Raw genomic sequence first — 22,832 nt, 5'->3', positions numbered from 1 at the left:
TTTAAGATTCCCTGTAAAACCCTGTAAGACATGTAGGTATCTATTTAAGGGCCTTTGTTGCCCAAAAACAAATGATATTCGATTTGATTTCATGTAAAATATGAGAATTATTAGGACATAAGACATGACGTTACATTGATCTAATATTTACCTATATCTATTAGGACCTATTATAGCTCTACCAAAGTCAGCGAGATATACCTTACCTACCTACCTACCCTACCCTATACCTACCCTATACCAGGCGTGGCTCACTCCGCGATTTTGTCGCTTTGCAACAGGTAGCTAAAAGTACATCCGTTCCACACCAATGTTAGTGGCCAGCCATAAGCCGCGCGTGGCGCTGTCGCCACCTAGCGGCCATATCTGTCCTGATCGTAACAGACGCGTTTTGTTAGAGAGTGAGTCTTCTGTACCTAGTACTATTATTTATTCTGTGCCTTTACCTACCTACCTACTCGCTTAACCTATCCACATAAGAGCTATGACATATACACTACATAGAAAACAAAATTATAAAACACTTTTCTCGTGGTTCCACAATACATTCTCCCATCCCTAACGAAAAACGAAACATAAAAACATGCTTGTTCTTCGAGGCGACTCAATCAAGGGCCTCAATTTAAATGCACTATACTGTTACATCAATATTTTACAATCACCACTCAACATGTACCTAACGCACACAAATGGCTCGAATTGAATCTCATTACCAACTAGCAGATAACATGTCGCATACGATATTTAAATTCAAGAGCGGGCGGTAAGTATGCGACATAAATATGGGAACAGATGTTCGGGTCATCGACTCTTGGATGGGCTCCGGCGATTGATTAACTTTAGCTCGTGGCTTTGCTTGATTGATGGACTCCGGAATTATTCTTAGGACTAGTTTAAGTTATTATTAATTACTTGCACCTGGCGTGCGTATTCGTGACGTTGTCACCGTGAATAGTTCCACCCAAATTTCGATTTAGTTGACGCGATTTTGACGCGACTGAAAAAGCTAAGAAATCGATATTGATTCTAGAGCTTCAGGAGCCTAGTAAGGCAGGTGTCTGAGTCTGACCCTCGTTACTTTTTCATGAAGTAACGGTCAATCTGTTATTTATTGAATGCATAATAGAGATTCCTAATAAAATAAGACACTAATTAGATAAATTGATGAGGAAATGTGCCTAATTAAAGCCTGCAAAAGTCAAGTGCACATTGCAATACCGATGGGAAAACAAAGACAGGTGCGTACTAATTAGATAAAACGTTTATATAATGGAAGCTTAATTTATTTTTAATTGAAAAGTTTTGTTCTTTTGAAAGTTAAAGGTGGTAAATTAATGTTTTTAAGTCCTACGAATTGCCTAGGTCTCCAGTAATTAAACTAATAAAAATTAATTTTATCGCACGAAACTTCATTCAATTTCTACCATCGCCATATTTTTTTGATGAGAAAATAATTACTGGAATATCTAAACATTACACATTACCTTACATTTGGTGTTTCTCCAAACTTTTAATCGAATATTTCTTAGGTAGGTATTTAAGCTCTTAAACCAAAAAACTATTGGGCACCTATGTATTTACTTATAAAAGGTACAATTTATTTAAAAAGGCTTAGATGTTATCAAAACGTATCAAATAATACCCGAATTGTCTTCTAACTGTGTAAGTAAATTGGAAGATCGTCGCGTGTCGAATCAGGGGTCCCATTATTAAGGGGCCCACTGATTAACAGTCCGCCGGCCGGTATCGGCCTGTCAGTTGTTCGGAACTGTCAAAATTTTGTTCTAACTGACAGGCCGATACCGTCCGGCGGACTGTTAATCAGTGGGCCCCTTTATAGAGCATTAATAAATTGTCACTATTGTAATTAAAATAGAAATGTTAATGTGTACTTACACAGACACAGCGCTTCCTGTTCTCTACAAATTATGGTACAAGTTAATTAAAAAACGTATTAAAATTTATATTGTTACAATTTGTACCGAACAAAAACGAACAGTTTACTTTTATTATACGTAATTTTTTTAGGGATTATTAAGCCTGTAACTGTAGCTGTAACACTGTGGCTAATATTAATATTTGTTAAGACAAAAAATACAGGTAGGTTTAGGACCTAAGTATAATCTAGTATCTAAGTACAGTATACCTACTACCTATAGGTATAATTCAACATCCCCGCTATGTCTTCGTTATCTGGATTAAGCGATTAACCAAGAACATAACGGGCCCCAGTCCCAAGTGCAAGCTCTAGGTTATTAATTTTATCTTAACATGCACAAACCTGCCGTCACTTATAAAAATAACTTTAAAATACAATGATTATTCTTTGTTTTTCGCCTCAAATGTAGGTATAACTCTACGACAATGGGGAGCGCAGAGGGCCAAGGTGATTTAAGAAAATTACATTATAAAAAGAGTAAAAGAAAACCCTGGGGCAGGGGAGCGGCTGGGCTCAAAGACATTATTATAAAATGTAGTCATTTAAATTCAAACATAAAGTCGCTGCCGTATTGAGGCCGCCTTGGATTATAAGAGGTATGGTATGGTATGGAGTAGGTACCTAATACGTATTATATCTTGCAGAGTTGTGCTACTAATAAGTTGTGATACACTATAATTTTATAAACCATCTAACCTAGTGCCTTGTTGTAACTGTACGGTTACCATCAGTTTGTCACTGACATAAACGCCGTCGAGAACGTTATTTACTTTCTATACATCTCGCTCGCACTCGCATATTAGTGCAAACGGGATGTATAGAAAGTAAATTACGTTCTCGACGGCGTTTATGTCAGTGACAAACTGATGGTAACCGTACTGACTGTTTTGAAGGTATCGTCTTGGGTCGTCCCATTCGTTTTTCGTCAAGTTCTTAAATTAGTCCTATTCTGCTTTCGTCACTCATTCTACATTCGTCACAATCGTCGGTGGCTTTCAATGTAGAATGAGTGACGAAAGCAGAATAGGACTAATTTAAGAACTTGACGAAAAACGAATGAGACGACCCAAGACGATACCGTTTTGAAACCTAAGTACCTATATACCTATCATAAAATCAATGAGTGTACGACAGTTCGTGTTGCCTGAAAATAAAACTTTATTTATTTTATTTTACTATTAAATAATAAGGAAATTGTTCCTATCTTTGATTTCATTTCAGTGCTGCACCGCATCGAGCGAATTCAATATTATTTACTTAATATAAAACCTGATTCGTGATACCATCTCATTCTCATCGATATTATGCTATATAGCTTTCTATAAACTGAAGATTTACTATTCGATATATAAGTACCTACTAAGTCTGCAAAACGCCAGTTTATCCACAGAAAAACTGGCGGGAAGCTAAGTTAGTCTGAGCATGGAGGGTTGGTTGCCCAGACACGCAACATGTAAATTAAATCTAGTCATCCGAATAGGTACCTACAACCTTTTTCCTCTTTTATATAAGGTAGACCAAGTAACAATAAGTAAGTAGGTACTTACTATTGAACAGTACGAGTAGTTTTTATCTTTTTCTTAAATTGGAAAACGCAGACACCGTCCGTATCCGCCCGGGAATGAGAACTTCTACAATAAAAACTTTCTTTGTTACCAGATACTATCGCACAGAACTCTTTCGTGCGAAAGTCTTTCAGACGAGATTACTTACTGCAAACTCGACGGATAAAAACACATTATATACGTATCTAATTCTGTTGATAAGGCTTACTGTGTTATCTCCCTTAATATTATGAAAAATAATTTCCTAAAAGTCGTTAATAAAACTTTTAAGTCGGAGTTTTAAGATAATTATCGTTGGAAATGCCCCCGGCAGTTGGGCTACTAAGTACGCACTTACAACACCAGATCGATCATTAGATATCAACTCTAACACTTCAGCTTTCAAATAGCCAATTTAAAAGCATAGGTACCTCTGTAGGTATTTAAATGGCAAGAAAAATTTAAAATCTTATCAACATCCATGTCAGCTAGACCTACCTAAGAAAAATAATTAAAGTCAGAACCAGGTCGCTGGAAAGCAGAACGGCCGTGCCTGAGAAAATTACTACACGGTACCAACATTTAATTTAACCAGTGACGTTATCACAATAATTCCGCTCAGTCACGGCACGCAATTACAAAATATTCTCGCGAGGTTGCAATTAAAACATTCATCCGCAAAATTCCGGCTCGAAACTTTGGAGATTCCCCTTCAGGAGTGTTATTTCAATCACTTGCCAGGCATTTGATATAGTCGGACTTTCAAGCGAACCAGTATGGCTCAAAATGCTTTCTCAGACCCCGATCTGATACGGATCTCCAGGACACATGGGTGGTTGGTCTGAGCGTTGGACCAGCCTGTGCACGAAAAGCAATGGAATATATACAGGTGGATAGCATCCGGTAATAGCAGGCATTCTTCGGATGACGCCGGCTCGCAAAAGTTTCTTATTCACGTTTCCCCTGAGGCTTTTGATAAAATTTTGCAAAGGTAAAATGTCAATTTTATGGTGACCTTTCAGCAAGTTAGACTAATGACGATATGGTTAAGAAGATTCGATTACCGGGAAAAGCGTTTAACCTGAACTGGATTTTTTGAAATGGATGATGAATTGAAAGTTATTTTCTTGTATAAATTATAACTGTGAAAACCTCATCATTAAAAAACCTTCCTTATAGTTACGTAGATACCTAACAGTAGAAAAAAAATCGCTTATTAATATAATCCCTTAACTGCAACCGTGCGTCAATATTTATATTATAAATAAGAGCAGTACTTAAGAGTTAGCTACTAAAGCTCGCCCCGAGAATAAATGGATTAGTTGTGTCCGTGGCCCGCCATCTAGCGGGGGTTCTCGAAATTGTATGAGTTATAGTTATTGCATGGATTTCCCCGCTTCCGACCATGTTTTCACTTACACCCCTCTTATAAAGAAACGCCATAAAAATCTGGCGTGGATATTCTTATTAAATTGGTCGCCGTTTTAGAATAATGCTGAACCGCAGATTCCCGCAATCGTATGAAGAGGGTCTAAGAATTTAAAATACGTCATTAATATCATTATATAAGTATCTACCTAGAAGCTAGTCTACGCGGTTTACAAACAACCTGTGGTTTTACATAAACCAATATTAATTATCAGTTTGAATAGGAACGTCTAATCTACCACTGAATTTAAGGCTTATACCTACCTAGTGATTTCTGAGAACGACAAATACACCGTACTTACGTACGTATTTACTTACCTAATACCTAAACAGTTTAAAGAGTTAAATGAAAACAATTGGCATCACAAAGAAAGGACATTTAGTGACAAACAGTTTTAAACCTTCTCTGACAATTGAAAAATCAGTCCTTAGGTTAATAAATAAACTGGGAGTCGGGGAGCGATTTAACTCGCTTATTAGTACTAACGAGGCCGTTAATTCCCGTCTGGCGGCGTGCAAGCACACATACCCACCTACATACATATGTTACCTACTTGAGGAACACCCGCGTTGTCCTACACGGCTTGCTTCAAGCATCGTAACATCAGAGGAATGTAGGTACCTACCTATAGTCTGGAAAATAATTTCGTTAGTAGGAATAGGCGGCAATGATAAATGTAGGCGCACTGGTCGATCTCCCGTATAAATTTTGAATATTGCGCCCTTTTTAGCTTTTAATTGACAAATTGGTTTGCAACGTTACGTTATTCTTTCCGGTAAACTTAGACTCCAACTTTAGAAAAGCGCTTCGTATTCAAATTAACAATGACGCGCCATCTAGTGAGTTTAAAGCAAATGATTTTGGAATATAGGCGAAGGGACATCATGTACCTATGTATTAACAATATAAGAGCTGAAGTCTTGCTCAATCTAAAATACCTATTTCTTCTTCTTGTGACGCAATCTAAAATAACGACGAGTACCTATTACCTAGGTATCGTACTTTTAATTTAGCTAATACCAGTCTTTATTGCTTAGGCACATGGCAGATCTTAGTGAAATGGTAGCTAAACAAGTTCGATTCAGTCGTATCATATCCACCATATTTGTTACTTTTTTAAAGCTTTAAAACATATTAACGTATTATTAATTTGCAGTCCCGTATACCTGAGGCATTAATTTGCATATCTGATAGAGATATAATCCAGTTCGGTCTAATCAGTTAAATTAAGGTGGCCAACTGTTTTCTCAGGGGCTGTATTCAGAAATTAAAAACGAATAAAATATAAACGAATAAAATATCGGTGCTTCGCATTTATATAGATGTGGCTGTGCTCTAGAAAAAGCGAGCGCACGCATTAAAGAGATCTCGATATAAAATTGTAACGTCAAATGAACCTTTAAGAATAAGGTTTGATCTTTAGCGTCCAGCCAAGCTAAATACCTCAATAATTATCTGAAAAGATTACTTTAACGTCTTAAATTGTTTACAAATGTTGGCACGGCAGGGCAGACATTCGCGATAAATTAATTTAACTGCATTAAACTTTGGTTTTGTTGTAGTTACTTTATTTTATTTAGTAATAACGTCCGTGGACCACACACTGCGACGCAACGGGCCGTAGCTACCTATATTTTAATTAAGTACCTAGATAAGCGGACAGTTACATAACTTTTGTGTTAATTAAAATATGATAGTTAGATAAATAAACAAAGATAATATCTACACCAGCTAGGTACATTATTAAATTGTACAACGGGACTTAATCGCGTATTTAAGTTTTAAGATACGACGTTTCGAGGACGGCGTTGTCCCCGTGGTCTCAGAGAACGAGAAGACTGGCTAAAATTGACATCAACATCTTCTAGCCGCGCGAGTTTTTCGAACTACTAGGGTTTCTGCTCGAGAATTCTCGAGGCGAGAAATCTCGAGAAATTTGTCTTTCGGCGAGGCGGGAAAAAAATACTCAATGCCTCGAGAACTCGAGAAATAAATCTCTTGTCATAAGTATAATGAAAACACGCGTATAACACTTGATGTGTCTATTATAGTGTATTTCTTAGGATAGTTAAATAAATGTAAACAATGTTTTTTTACATTTTCCGGTACTTCAAACATTTATTAGTAAACAAACTAAATAAAAAACTGCCTTGATCCGTCGCCTATCGTTCTGGCTTCAGCTGATTTTCATGTATTGAAACTTTTGAACTACTATTATGTGCAAATAATTCGTCTCGTTTTAGGTTCATAAGAACTATACTTAATTTTTTTAACATTAGAAAAAAGGTAAACAATCTTAAAGTGTCTTTTTATTGAAAAACGCTATTAACGCTATTAAAAAAAACGTTAATGTAAATGATCGTATATGATTTATAATTGTTACATATTTGCCGCGACTTATCTTTCATAAGATTTTCAATAAAAAGAGACGTCAAGATCGCTTATCTTCTTTATAATGCTAAAAAACGAATTATGGGGCCATTATTACAAAACTAGATTACTTTTGATAAATCTAATCGTCTCGATATAGGTATTATCCTATTAGCAAAATAGCACAATTTTGAGTAAGTATTGATATTACGTAGTAAAATTTCTGTAAGTTTGTCACATCGAGTTAAATTAATTGCGTAATAAAATACTATATTGTGGTTTGTATACATTTTGTTAAATAAAAATAACTAATGAAATACACTATAGCATATCACATTGCCGCGCCGGCGCGCACGCCTGCACCTATAGTTTTTCTTGTTTGTTGATGAATTTTTGATCATTTGTACAATAAAATTACCATTGGTTTGATTTTTGATCTAACCTACGACTCCTATGAGTCTAACTTGCAATAAAGCAAATAAAAAGTGCTTTTTTAAACTTTCAAAATTTCTCGAGATACTCGAGAAACTCGAGAAATCGTGGTCGAGAATTCCCGTGCCTCTAGAAATAAAAAAGGTCGAAAAACCAGAAACCCTACGAACTACCCGCACTTGGTCGTGTTTATCAGCTTGAACGTTTTGCGCACTAGGATTAAGTCCCGTTGTACAATTTAATAATGCGTAAAAATCATGAAAGTTTACATCAGTAATACCAAAAAGAATAGATAGTATAGAGGGGTCCTGTCATTGTAAATTTTGTAGTCACTGTAAATTTACTGCCATCTATCGACACACGACTAAAACTCAAAATGAAAACGTATAAAGTTATCAAAAAATGTATATATATGGATAAAATGATTTTGTTATTTTTATATCATTTTGATCCATGTTCATTCACTGATATCTATGTGTTAAAATTGTTAAATATGAAACGGTGTCGTCACGCCATCTAGCCGAGGATAGGCTAAAGGTGTGTGCGCCATCTATTCGAGAATGACTTTTACTTGAAATCTGAGGCACGTTTTTTCCTTAGACTTTATTCGTCTTATACGAAGTTACATATGTCTTTGGTAATATCTAGGTACATGTCTGGTCACATGGTAAATAGGTAAGTTAACGTAGTGAGTATTACCAGGAATAAGTAGAGTAGCTAGGTATATGAAACTCTCTATGTAGGTATTAGATACTTGTGTTGTGTACAGATTCAAGGTTCATTTGATACCATGATGTATGTATAAGTACTTAGCCAATTATATGTATTAGTTACCATAATATGTAAATACTTACAGTCAGTTTAAAACTCTACAACCTTCTCATTATAATAATGTACATAGATAATAGGTTATTATTATTAATTATCGTTTTTTATTCTTAGATTTTTTTATTTCAATTGTATGTATGTAATATTAAATATACCTACTTATTACATTTAGATTAGGTAAACTGTTATCGACCAAGTATGTAGATAATCAGTATTCTAAATATCTAAATATAAGCCTATCACTGATGGGATCCACATGACTACAGTTCAACTCATATATGATCTGATTATAATTGTAATATGTTAATATGATTGTAGGTACATAAAACATAATATTAACCTGAACAGTTCGTCCCTAACTAAAACACGGCTGAACCGATTTTGATTAACGTGTTGTTAGATTTGTCTGTATTGCATTGCGCAAGTCCAGAGTCATTTCTCGCAAGTCTAATAAATGAATAATAATAATAAATAAGGCGGTGATCTTGGACACGGCGGCGCGAATATTCCGCCGGTTCCCTCTCCCTGCGGCCCTGACCACTGGCAGCTTGGGCCTTGCCCCGCTGCTGGCGGCACCCTAGGTTAGGTTTTCTATAATGTGTTTATATGTACATATTTTTTTATTGTTTTGTAAGTGTTTTTATATTTTACTTTTAAATTCATACCTTTTATTAATGACCGAGCCTAATATGTTAACTGAATAAAGGAAAAATAAATATTATATAGGAAATTATTACACGAACTAACAGCCCCACAGACCCCACAGTAAGTTTAAATACAACTACATAATACATTATTATGAAAAATTAATTAGGCGGATTTTTTATATGTATAAAATTTTGATTATCACTTCTGAATCACTTTGGTTTAATTAAATGTTTGATAAATTAGACATGGAAAATGAAAGTTTTACTCACCGAACAGTTGGCAGCGCCATCTCCATCTTGTCCCCCAAACTAACAGGAGCAAGCAACACGACCCTTTCCCTACGCTCCATTTTCTTTTCATTACTAGGCACAATTTAGTATTTCCAAATTTAAACATTTTTATTTTTTGAAACACTCCACAACACTACTTTCTCGGCTTGGACCTCGCACAGGACTGATAATGCAATGTGTAAGTCAGCTTTCTCTTGGCAAAAAACTCATTTGAATGTTTATAGAAAATTGGGTCAGAGCATTCGGTTGTTCCGAGAAGAGACTGTACAAACAAAACGGTGGGCCGTTACGCTTTGGCAAAAGAAAGAACTGTTTTCATGAATTTTAATAAGTTACTTATACTTATTGTTTAAAATGCGGGGTAGGTATGTCTATAGAATCCTTAAAATGGGTAGGATTATTTAGTTCCCTTGGTTTTCTAATTTGATAATAAAACTTTTAACTAGGTCTAGGGAATCGAGAACTCTTAGTCATCTTGCCATATACGAGTAGGCAGCGGGTTTTATTTTATAGTTTTATTCAGATTGTAACAAAATAATGAGGATCCGTTTAAGGGCATACTATTCGGTATCATGTTCTGACTAGGATAAAGTAGAAGAAACATTTTTTGACGTGTAATATTCCACAAAAACTAAAAATATTAAAATTATTTCTAAAAATGAGCAATGTTATGCTTGAGGGAACTCGGCGATTACTCTTTCTTATTATTATATTAAAACACACTAAAAAGTAAAATTCATAAACATGATATCTGCGGTCCCGTAAAGTAAACGCACATCCATCTCGCTCACGCTTACGCTCAGTTAGACTAGTGAGAATCAGAGAAGCTACTGGGCCTTAAATTTGAATCAATATCTGGGAATATTTTTACATTTTTGCACCATATTCCATTCTAATAAAAAGACAACTAATGGGATTTAAAGTAATTATAATTGGGTATTTTATTAATGTTAATGAATCAGTAAAACCGTTTCATTATGCTGTCCCATCACCCATGTCGACATATCTAATGCTACAAGACTTATAGGTATAATTATTTCGATACTATTAGTCGAAAAATTTAATAAATGTTGATGTCCTAATGTTTTGTATTTCTTTACAAAATGAAACCATGCCGTATAGCTGGCAGCCTATTCTAAAAACTTAGATGAACTTGCGCGGTTTTGATATCAGCGCCATCTTTGGAGGCACGTATGGACTATATCGTGGAGATGAAAGCTTTTGGAAAGCTTTTGTTTGTTAGGGGTTTGCTTGCTGTGAGCTTTTCTTCAGATAAGACACAAATTGGAAATTAGTAAAATAGTTATAAATTTCATATTGTTATGGAGTTATAAGCTTACAATTGTTGAGACTATAAAAATTAGGTAGCAGTTGGCACGGTATGTACAATTGTACCTACATGTAGGCAGTTCAATACTTATAAACGAGCAAATAAGTTATTAATCAATGATAAAAAGTCTTATCTAATCTCTTATTATATTTTCACTATTAATTTATACTTGTATTTTGGCACCAAGGTAGAAAATGATACCAACATAATATTCAAACATCGGAAAGGAAGGAGACATACCCTAGTTTGTCATATCTGATACTGTGTATTTTGTCTTCAGCGCCATCTTTGATAATTTCTTGAAACTATCACCCCCTGGAATTAGAATGTCATTGGCCGTCAACCTTTCTATCTTTCCACCACAACATTTTTGTTTTAATTTTCATATTTATAGCAAAACAATACGTAGGTATTAGGTAAGTTACACTTAATTAATCACTTTATATTAATTATTGTTTCATATTTGTTGTTTTGACAAACTGAACTTGATATAATTACGTATATATGATTTTCTTTAAAAAAATAACAATGACGCAAAAGTAATTTTATTTTATTTTAAGGTATTTTTTTTTATTACTAGTAATTTATATTTTATATTATTAAAACTATTCTTTCTGTTCCTACTTTGAAAGCCATTTTTAGGATAACATTGCAGCTACGAGATAATGGGACAAAATAAAAAAATGTGGAATTTAATGTGTTTAAATTGTTTGATTGGTCGGTCAGAGAGCTTTATATTATTATCATGAACAGTGAGTGAGTGTAAGTACCAAGAAAATTCAAATTTTCATAATGTGAAATTAAGTGGTAGGTAAGTAATTTTTCATAATATTGCCAAAAAGGAATTTCTAAATTACCTTCCAGAAATCCAGAATATGTAAAAAAACATCTGTACGTATTAGCGGCAAAACATTTTCCTTTGAATATATGAAACGCTTTCTGAATTGACTGTCAAATTTGTATAAAATATAAATATAATGTTTAAAAATACTATCCAAATGTTGACAACACCAGGCAACTGATATCCTCTTATCCCTACACAACACAAACACACACTGTCATGAATTTCAAATGTGTGTGGGAGCTTTTTTAGTTCTTGGCGTATTAGCCACGCCGCATGTTGACGCCATGTTAGTTTATCTGCCATCTCCGTCGCTCTTACAGTTGCTACCGTATGTAACATGAGAGGGTGTTTTGAAGCTATCTCTTTTACACTAAAGGAGAGTGGATTGTTTGGGAGATCTGTTGGCAAATCGCAAAGAGCGAGCGTTCTTCCAATTCAAGAAGGGGAAAGAAAGTTTAAAAATCAAGCATGGCGGGTTTTAGGTGGTCGGACCGACCGGTTCGATTACACCAAATAATAAATTTAAATTTATTTTGTAAATGTAATTATTTAAACTAGGTAACTTATAAAAAATCTGTTAGATAACTAAATTGGGATTTGTATTTTTTTTTTTTCATTTTAAATAGGTACTGCCTAGGTAACTATATGAAAAAAAAATACTTACCTTTAGGACTACGTGTTGACGAAGGCAGGAATTATCTCTTATTCACACCATCTTGGCAGGATCTGCAACAAATTAAACTATTAATATTTATTTGTTTTACAAGGGGGCAAAGTTGTTGTTTAACCGCTCGTGCTAATATTGATATCCGAGCAAGCGAAAGATCCCAAAATTGCGTAGCGAGCGTAGCGAGTGGTTCGAAAAATGGAATCTTGCGCGTTGCGAGGGTTAAACAAAATTTGCCCCAGGGTGTAACACAAAATTTTTCACCACACCAACCCGAAGCAAATATTAAATGTAAAATATCAAACAAAATCAAATTCAAATTAATGTTATTAAATATTTATTACCAAAATCATCATTTAAAAGTCAATTCTACCAGCAAACATAAGAAAACAACTCAAAACTTGCATTTCATTACTTTGTCTCACATGTGAATAAAATGCAACTTTGCTATCAGTTTTTGAAGTGCAAAGTAAGCCTTTCCGAGCTGGTGTGGTGAAAAATATTTTTACACTTGATAAAAAATTAAATATAGGTAGGTACCTCCTATAAAATAAATAAAAAAAGGTATATCGTATTGAGAACTATTTTCTTTTTCAAGTTGGTAGTTGGTAACCAACTTATAGGTAGGTAAATTAGGTAGGTATTACTTAGAAACATGTTGTATGGTGGGCCTTACGTGGTTACCTTTAGTAACTATACCCGGGGATCAAAGTACTTAGGTTATAATACCGTCGCGCACCGTACCGTAGAGTACCTACCGTAATAACTTGTAACTGTAGCCATATATATATATTCGTGCTCTTCAAAATTTTTTCTACGTTTTAAGCACCCTTCATATTGTCAGTCTAAAAATAACAAGCCTAATAAGCTGTATGATAAAAACCAGACGAACATACCATGTCAAAAATTCAAGTTCTTGTCATCTTTCCATTCCTCATTAGTTTTAAAACGCTCATTAAAAAGAAACAAGCAGGCAGTAAAATGTTGGTTACAGTTTCGCTTCTGCTTTGATTTTATGTGGGAACTGCAAATGTAAGTACTTAAAGGTACTTAGGTACCTACTCGTAAATTTGTGGGAAGTGTAGTTTTGTTTATAAGTACTTAAGTACCTAACCAGCGTTCGATGTAGGCGCTGCGAGAAGAAAGGTCTATTAGTAAAATAGTAATAATTAATGAATTACCTAATATGTGTACGTATACCTATAAAGAATACCTGAATTAGGTGCTAATTTTAAATTTAGTGTAACTTTCAAAATTGTATACAATAAAAAATAGCTTAAGGGGCTACCCCACGCCATTCCAATGACCTTCGATCTGAATCCCTTAGTTTTCTAATGTTTTTTGTAGCTTATCTCCAAGTCGAGCAAAAAATTATATTAACAGCAACGGCTTTAAGCAATATAGTATCCCATATTTACTTAAGTTCATTGTCTTCGAGATATTTGGCATCAAAGTTGAACAATTTTAGGCTAAAAAACTGGTTTCTGGCTATAACTTTTGTGTTAATTAGTTTAAAATTAAAACCCTGGACACGTTTTTCGAGACGTCAAAGACGAATCCAAATATGTAGATTTCGTTCATGTAAGATCCTTCACTGCAAACTAGATACGAAAAAAGTGTTTTTTTAGACAATGTTTAAAAAATCATAAAAAAATAAGTATTAATTTTTTTCAAAATCCGGTGGACAAAACCGGAGATAAAAGATTGAAAAACCGATAACCGTTTGTCTTATAATTCTATCTGTAGTGCAAAAAACGGAGATACGATTCAAAACTTGTCAAAAATCGATGAAAACCTCGGGTAGCCCCTCAAATGCCAGCCAGCAGAGTTTTAGAAAAATCGTAGCGCTTTTTCAGATCATAATACGGTGCCAAAAAATATAGGTATCAATCGCACTCTTGAGGCCTTTTTCTAGTAACTTCATCTATTCAAACCCTGATTTCGTGACTTTTGCTCGATAGCAGAATATGAAAAAATCACAAACATAGGTCTTTCACAAGAAAAAAGTAACGTCATTAGTAACTACACTCTTTTCTGAAAATGCCCTTATACGTAGGTACTTAATGTTAATATGAAAAGTATTTAAATTTTCAGCATCCAATAGCAGCTTTGGAGAAATTGTTAGTTAATAATAATAGTAGTACGTACTCAACCCATCTGAATTTACGGTTAAATTTCTAATGTTTCATGATTGCACCGCCATCACATCACAGAAATTGAAAATTCCAAGAAATTTATTTTAATTGAATGGAATCTGCTTTATGTTAATGTGTAATTAGATTCCTGCCTATTTGCAATAAAATTATCAATTCAAATATATTGGGGGCCATGCATTTAACCTTTAATAGTCATTATTGTAAAAGATGTACTAATGTTTAAGTCTTACAGGCCAATTCGAACGTAGGTACTTACACTGATGTCATTCTGATATCGTGTATTTCGCTCATACTTACATACAGCCTGTGGCCTGTAATACGAGCAAAAAATTTAACTGTAGGCTGTACTCCTCATACTGACCAACATTGGTTCAGCAACTTTTAAAAATAACTTGTGGTTTGATTTTTAATACACTTTAAAGTTTATTCTAAGACGCAATGTATTGCGAATTTTGTTATGTTTAAGGCGTGACAAGCAACGTCAATCATAATGATATGGCGTGGCGACGGCGTCCATTGAAGATAATATTTATTTTGTATGAAAAATAGAGACTCTAAATACTTCATAATTTTTAAAAGTTGTTGAACAAAAGTGTCACCGTTTGAGGAGTACAATCTATGTTTTAATTATTTGCTCGTGTTACAGGCCACACCCGGTATATTGGCGCTAGAGATACGTACGAAAACTAAATGACATCATTCAGATGCTACACTCACATCTGTGCATGTAGGTAGGTAGGTACTTTCAAATTGGCCTGTGAGTGTCTTCTGTAATCCATGAATAGATTCTCTATTAAACTTGCGGATGGCTACAACACCAGTCAACACCGTCAATAATAAACTGAAAGTTTTCCCTTAGCTTTTGTATGCACAGGCCTGAATGCACAGCATTAGCTACCTATACGTGGTTTACGTATCTTCTATGCACATAGTTGCATAAAATTTACGCTCACTCGTCAAGAAGGTGCGACGACGCATTAAAACCATTAACTAAAGGCGATAAAAAATTAATTTACAACGCATTTTCAAAGGTCAACCGTGATATTTATTACGTTGCCTTCTACGTGATACTAATAGGTATGTGATTGATTCCTAATAAAAGCAATTTATTGCAAAGAGGCTGTTAAGTCACGGCAAATCGGTAATCATCTAATAATTGTAATTTAATACATCAACATTGTCACATAATAGACGAAAGAACACGCGATAAAAGTTTATTACCATCGTAACGCGTTACGCGCGGACCCGCGAACAACGAGAAGTTATTTATACCAACTTAATAACTTATTAAATTAACATTTATGCACTTTTTGTATAAATACTAGAGTCCAACCAAGAACAAGACCAAGCTAACTCTGCACGGTATTTGTAATGACAAAGTGTGAAAATTTCAGTCTATGAAAATATCATGTGTAGGTATAAGTTAGTGTAAACGGACTCTATGTAAAATGCGGCTCTATATGTCTATAATGTACCTACTTATGTAAAAATATAATAAACCGAATTTTACATTTGAAGTACCAACCTGCTTATAAGATAAATACACATTGAAAAATAAAATAGCAAAATAAGTATGTAGGTAGGTATGTGTTTATTTTGATGATTAATAAGGAACAATTATAACAATAATTTAACAAAAATGGCTTTAACATATACTTACATACATAGAATAATACTAATATTGTACTCGTATATGTAATAGTAAATTCAAGATATCTGTAATATTTATTCCATCAGCCTGTTCTCACCCAAGTATGTGTTTTTGATTAAGTAACATGTAATTTCTTAGGTACACTGAGAGAAAAATCATTAGTAAACTAAACCAGGAATTAAAAAACAGTTGTGTACTGGGGGAAAAAATGAAGTTTAGTAATAATTATAGACGTTTCACTATTTCTGTAAAGTTTATTTATTTCTACAAACAGCTCAGTAATCCTAAATCTAATTTCAACAAACAGATAATAGAAATTGCAAGAACTAATAGAAATTGCAAAAGTCAATTTGTTCCTATTAGTTGACTCTCCTTGTCCCCGGATTAAGTTTATTTTCGTAATTCTAAGTGTGTTTTTGTTATCCTTTTCTCTCAGTGTACCTGTAAAACAGTTACCTATTTGGTTTTACAAGGCGGTAAAGTTGCCGAGCAAGCGATACCAAAATTAAACCACGAGCGTAGTAAGTGGATCGAAAAGTGGAATCTTTAGCGTTGCGAGGGTTTCAAGTCACGGGATTAAACAAACTTTGCTCCCGAGTGAAAGAAAATTATTATCCACACTAACAAATAAATCAATTCGAATGTCATTCAATATCATCACTTAAAAGTCAATTCCAATGGCCAACTCGAGGAAAGAACTCATTCATTCATTCATTCATTCAAAGCATCAGATTATTTTGCCACTCTTGTGTATATCATGCAACTTTCTCATCAGTCTTTAGGTAATATGTATAAGAGAGCCTTTACGAGCTAGTGTGGTAAAAAACCTTTGAAATATTGAAATATATAGTCAGGTGGCGTGCCTTCCCCCTCGTGTATTCAAGCCCTGGTTTATAGCTGTCTGCAAACCTGCAGTCTAGCTACCTACTAAGTCTAGACTACCCAATATACAGTTTTAATTAATTCATTTCATTTATTAATTCCATTTAAGAATGTTGTATGGTTGTATTTGCAGTTTGGCTATTTTTAAATTTAAATATGACGTACTAAATACATTATGTACTTAGTTGATAGTTTGGTATTGGTACAAACAGGCAGCATTTTGAACACGTTTCATAACATATTAAGAACATAAACATGCTTTCCTACTCCAGTAAGTTTATGAGCATAAAAGTTTCAACAAGCCCTGCATAAAACGCGGAAACCGACAATGCTCCATAACCTACCGCAAATCTTTGTCATTACAACTGCAATTGTTTCTTTGTTTATCGTATAAAATTTATAGGTGCCGTTTATGAGTGAGCCGTTACACGAGCGTTGAACCCTAAATCGGATAATTACGATTTTTTAATGGTTTGCGTATGGAGCGGCGCTTGCGGTGCGCTGCGCGCCGTGCGTGCGCGCGGCCGCTAGAGCGGAAAGCCTTTTGTTTCAACTCCTTTGTGATTGTAATGCGGATTTTTACGCACGAAATTATTGTAAAAACAGAAACCAGAGAAAATACATACAGAATTACAAAAAAATAATTATTTTTAAACACAATCAATACCTTAGGTACCTGCTTTAGGAAAAAAAACTACTCACGTCAAGTTAAAAGTTAGAAATTTTCATTTGACCGCCATCGCTCTCAAATATCGTTAAAGGCAATGGAATAATGTCTAAATGTTTTACGTCGTTTGCCATAAAAAAGAAACTTTTTCTAGAAAAATGTGAGCAAAAATTTAGGTGTTCTAGATAACTGTTAGGTAGTTAAAACTCTTTACGTTACTTTACGTTATCCAACCTACGCACAGGATAGAACCAGAGGCAGCGCAAGATATTATATTCCAGTTATAAGGATATATTGATATTATTCAAAGGAACATATCGGTATCGCCTAAACACCGGTTGTTTAGTGCTGTTGTAAATCAAATCATCAATTATCGACAAGCGTTTACACTCGCGACGCCACGGTGTAAACAATTCGAACATTAAAACTGCTGCCTACATTTTACGACTATTCAATTTGGGGGAAAATCGATTTTATTCGCTTGCTTTCCAATCGATTCACGGGCAAAGTTGCTCGGTAAGGAATCGATTACGCAAGGCGGGGCTGGTCCGATTTTTACAGGAAGTGGTTAGCGGATACGGCGGAGAATGGTGGTAAACAACGTTTGCTGTAAACGCTTGTTTATCTTTTAAATGGGAGCTTATCCTTTCCGTGACCGGGTAAACAGGGTGGAAATGCTTATTTTTGTGGCTATCAAGAAACCACAAAAAAACTCTACCTATAGGTGCTTTACATACCTACTTTTCAATTACTTTTTTTTTGTCGTATCTATCGGTCCATCCTCCTGAGACCCTGAAGTTTAATTTGGAACTTTTAGTTACTCTATAAAAGTTCATTTTTATAGGTTCATTGTGGAATGTATAAAAATTTGTTCGCGGGGTCGCAGGAGGATTTAGCAAGCCACGAAGTCCAAAAATAAATTACTTGTTAGACAGTGAATGTACAAGGATTAGACACTCAGATACAAAGTAAATGAGACACACAGCATTGTAATAATCATCTAAAGTGCTTGTTTCCCATCTGATAAATGTTTCATAGATACATTATAGGTAGGTATAAATAAATTGTTGCATTATTTTTAAGGCGAGCTAATTTAAACTTATTTTAAGAGAGCTATACTTATGTAATGTAAATTTTAAAACAAACGTAGGTACGACCTAAATATAGGTATGTTCTTAAGCCACACTGATATTACCGCGAGAATTGAAATAAAATAATGTTATTATGTAGGTAATGATTACTAATTTCTCAACCACTGACCTTATCACTTGCAGCAACTTAAACCACTCACTGTAGATATACCTCACATACCTAACTGTTTATGATATGAAAACTATTAAGCGCGGTATCAAAGTCACTCTAATTTCCGTCCCAAGTGCGGCCATCGGAGTCATCGGCCCAACTGAGGCCACATACGACCAACAATCACTTCACATACTTAACAAAACACTAACAAATTGATATGTTTATCTACAAAGAACTATAAATTCATTCAGGGCCCACCCTTTAGCGAGGGGATCCACCCTTCTGATTCAAAAAGTTGCAAAATATTACATAAATAATAAAAAAGTTCCCCCTCTGATATAATTTCGGCCGGACCCATAGTTCCGGGGAAATGGTCTGTGGCTAAAGTTTCCTTTAAGTTTTTCATGCATTATTCATTATGAGCTATCTAGGAGAACCTCTCATCTTTTTTTATTGTCTATTCATTCTTTATGATACAAAACTTGCGTTGTAACATGTTTGGTAATAAATTGTTGTATAATATTTGTAATTTGTAAAATAATAATAAATAAGTAAGCCCGCAGGGCAGCTTGTGGCGAGCTGTTGGGGAGTAACGACCCCACGGACCCGAGTGCTCCCGAGAGTCGGTCAGGGTCTCCGTCTCCGGCGTGTCTTCGTCGGTCGGAGTGGACCCCAAGGGGACCCGCAGGACTCTCAGCTCTGGCTTGCCTTCATTGGCCGTCCAGAGAGGAGTCGCTAGAGCTATATGCTCCAGGGGTGGAAGTGAAAGATGCATAAGACGCGAGTTGGCACAGTGGCTGGTAACAGCCACTGGGTAGAAAGCGGCGCACACCTCTCGACACCCCTGAGCCGCTCACACCGATGTTGCTCCTGGTCGTCTTTACGACGGCAGTTTCAGGGGCCCATCTAGTCAGCGGCGAGTCACCGCCTGCCTCGATGACGGTGTTAACATTGTTATGGCAGGTGTCCGGACCTCTTTACAATAGCCCAGTCTCATTGTCCACCCAAACTTCAATCCATAGACCGGTATACTGTTCACTTTTTCTACAATAGTCCCAATGCCTGCTGCGACCGGTTCATGGGTGTCTATTGTTGCGCCTGTGAACGGGTTCCAGCAGGCGTTCTACATGACATTAAAGCTCTCCAAGGGGCTTCTACGTGTTGGATCTATATCCCCACGCAAGCCTATCAAAAGACCGGGATTTATAGGCCCGTGAAACCCGAAATAAGTAATAAGTAGTTCATATAAGTTATCTAGATAATATTTTTGCCTCGTGTCTTCTGCCAGAAAATAAAACTACTTTACTACCAACTATTTTTTGTATGATTTGCGTTGCATCATTCTAAACATTTTACTGTTACCAACATGAAAAAAAATGCATACACCTTCGAGTTTTATTTTCTCCTTACATTTCATTAAGTATGTTAATTTGGAAGATAAACGTCAATGCTTATGAAAACAAAAGCTTAATAACAAGAGCACGTCTCTATGTACCTACTCAACCCCTTTCCTACCCAAGGCATACAAATCACGAGTGACATCAAAGGCCTACAGAGATAGGGGTGTCCTATGTTTTAATTCAGCCGAATGGGTTGATGGGAAAGTTTAAGCAGCGCGGGTGCGTGTAATCTGTATAATTGGTACCCGGGGAATGGGGAGGCATGAAAACTCATTAGCGTTTTAATTGAACTGGTTGTTAGAGAACCATGAGTGACGGAGTTTAATTTAAGATAGTTATTAACATTCTTTGCTTTCTTTCGTTCATTCTCGGGTACCCTTTGTATAGAAAGTGCACAAACTGTAGGTACCTTATACACTTTCATCACACTTGGATTTAAAAAAGTAAAAGAAATTTGATATAAGGTAGATAGGTGTATAGTTGGGTATACGTACACCTTTGTTCAGCATGTCCAGCTGAAGTGCAATCAAATGATGAACGAAAAATTAACGGTAGGTACTTTATAATCATTATTCTCATAATAATAAAGTAAAATACTTGTCTGACCTACATATATAATTAACTACCTGCCTATTTGTACTTAATAGGTTCATATTTATTATTGATTAACATCCATTTGTACCTACCTTATGTACCTATCCTTTGTAATTAGTACTTCATTTTATTAAACCAAGTATTATGTCCCTCTATGTAATTAAGTCCCTGTATGTAATGAAGTCCCTCTCACTCAATATCATGTGAAATTGTCACCGCGACGTTTTGTGAATAAAGATAAGACCTTTAAGACCCTCCCACAACTTATTTTACTGTAGGTAATTCTTTGAAATCCTAATCTTCCAGATCTATCAGACCGCATCCCACAGACTATAGTCTAATTTTAACCCGTTCCTGTCTAATTCTATCTGTTTACGACTGGCTCCCACGGCCGGACCCTACGCGTGGGATGTGCGGTGTGGGTGGGACGAAACTTCAAAAACTCGATGCCCCCGCCCTTTCTTCATTTTTATATACGGTTTTTAAATTACTTTAGAACTAGAGCGGTTTCTAATTTTTTGATGATCATTTGTGACATTGTAAATCATGGTATTGCTTTCATTTCACGATTTTGATGATAGTTTTAGTAAATATCAAAAAACTACTAAGTAAGCCTTAGTTTTAGGTAGGAACTTACTTGTAATTTATGTATACAGCTGAAACCTAGTTACCTGCGTGATAATCTGATAATCGTTCATAAAAAAAGCCAATGGAAAAGATACTGTGTAGAATGCTCATGTCAATTGTTGTTGCATCTGTCGTTCGAAGACATGTTTACTTTTCAAATGAACGATTTTTTCGAGAACGAAAAATTAAAAGTAGGTTCTTGAAATACTTAAAATATTTTTGCATTTTCATGGCATACAAAAAATACCAGTAAAATAAAAAGCTGTAGATAACTGTTAACTCCAGTAATTGCGATCGGTCAGAATTTGTGCCAGGCACGTAAGAAAGTGGCCACGGGTAATGCAACCAAGTTTCTCTGTTAATTAAACCTTTCGCTACGTATAAGTTTCACCGTCTACTATCTATCTTATTCATGTTAATCGTAAGGCGAGATAGGTAGCTTTAAGTTCTAAAACATGTTATGAAATTACAGGGATAGCTAGATTCTATGAGGGTCTGTATTAAAAATATCGATTAGATTATCTTCAAATGATATAAAGTGCGTACCTAAGAATAAGAAGAAAGAATAATAATAATATTTATTTGAAAAGAACCTTGTTAACAAATATCAATAGGTATCCTGTGGCCCCACACTAGGCTAAGCCTGTGACGTGGCAGCCGACTTCGCGATTCGTACGCTAAAGGTTAAGGAAAAAAAACTAATCTAATAATTAAGTGATGTAATAGGTAGTTAAGGAAATTATGAAATTGAAAGAAAGAAGAAAGGAATGAAAAAAGGATGAAAAAGGGTGCGCGCGCGCGCGCGCGTGTGTGTGTGTGTGTGTGTGTGTGTGCGTGTGTGTGTGTGTGTGTGTGTGTGTGTGTGTGTGTGTGTGTGTGTGTGTGTGTGTGTGTGTGTGTGTGTGTGTGTGTGCGCGTGCGTGCGTGTGCGCGAGTGTGTGTGTAAGGCCACAGAGATTGTTATAAGTGATTAGGTGATGACCTTCAACAGCATCTCAGTTTGATTGTAGTTCAGATTTTTCAACCAGTTCTTAATTATGAATTTTGCTTCAAGAGGAGACTTTTCAGATATGTTGCATGCTTTTACTACTGTATTGTAAATATACGGATGCAGGAAGTTGGGAACCTACATATCTAAATATATTACTGTGGGAATAATTACGTGTTGATTTGTTACAAACATGAAACAGGTATCTAGACTTAAATCTGTGTATATAGGTAGGCTAATAGCCACAAGGTCAGGTCAGCTATGCAAAAAAAGGGAAGTACTGTTAGGTATATAGATCAGG

General features: G+C 35.3%; 1 protein-coding gene across 2 annotated transcripts in view; it reads right to left on the bottom strand.

Moving 5' to 3' along the window:
* LOC134806014 (homeobox protein abdominal-B) overlaps positions 1-22,832 on the bottom strand; it is a 120,718-nt gene that overhangs the window by 30,516 nt on the left and 67,370 nt on the right. For both annotated transcript variants that reach the window (XM_063779217.1, XM_063779216.1), the window contains one exon: positions 12,319-12,380. The gene's annotated coding sequence lies outside the window, so the exon portion shown is untranslated. The remainder of the gene's footprint in view (positions 1-12,318; positions 12,381-22,832) is intronic.

Source organism: Cydia splendana, chromosome 2 (assembly GCF_910591565.1).
Source record: "Cydia splendana chromosome 2, ilCydSple1.2, whole genome shotgun sequence".
NCBI classification, from domain to species: domain Eukaryota; kingdom Metazoa; phylum Arthropoda; class Insecta; order Lepidoptera; family Tortricidae; genus Cydia; species Cydia splendana.
Note: the sequence above shows the minus strand (reverse complement) of the source record. Positions and strands in the feature narration are given on the sequence as shown.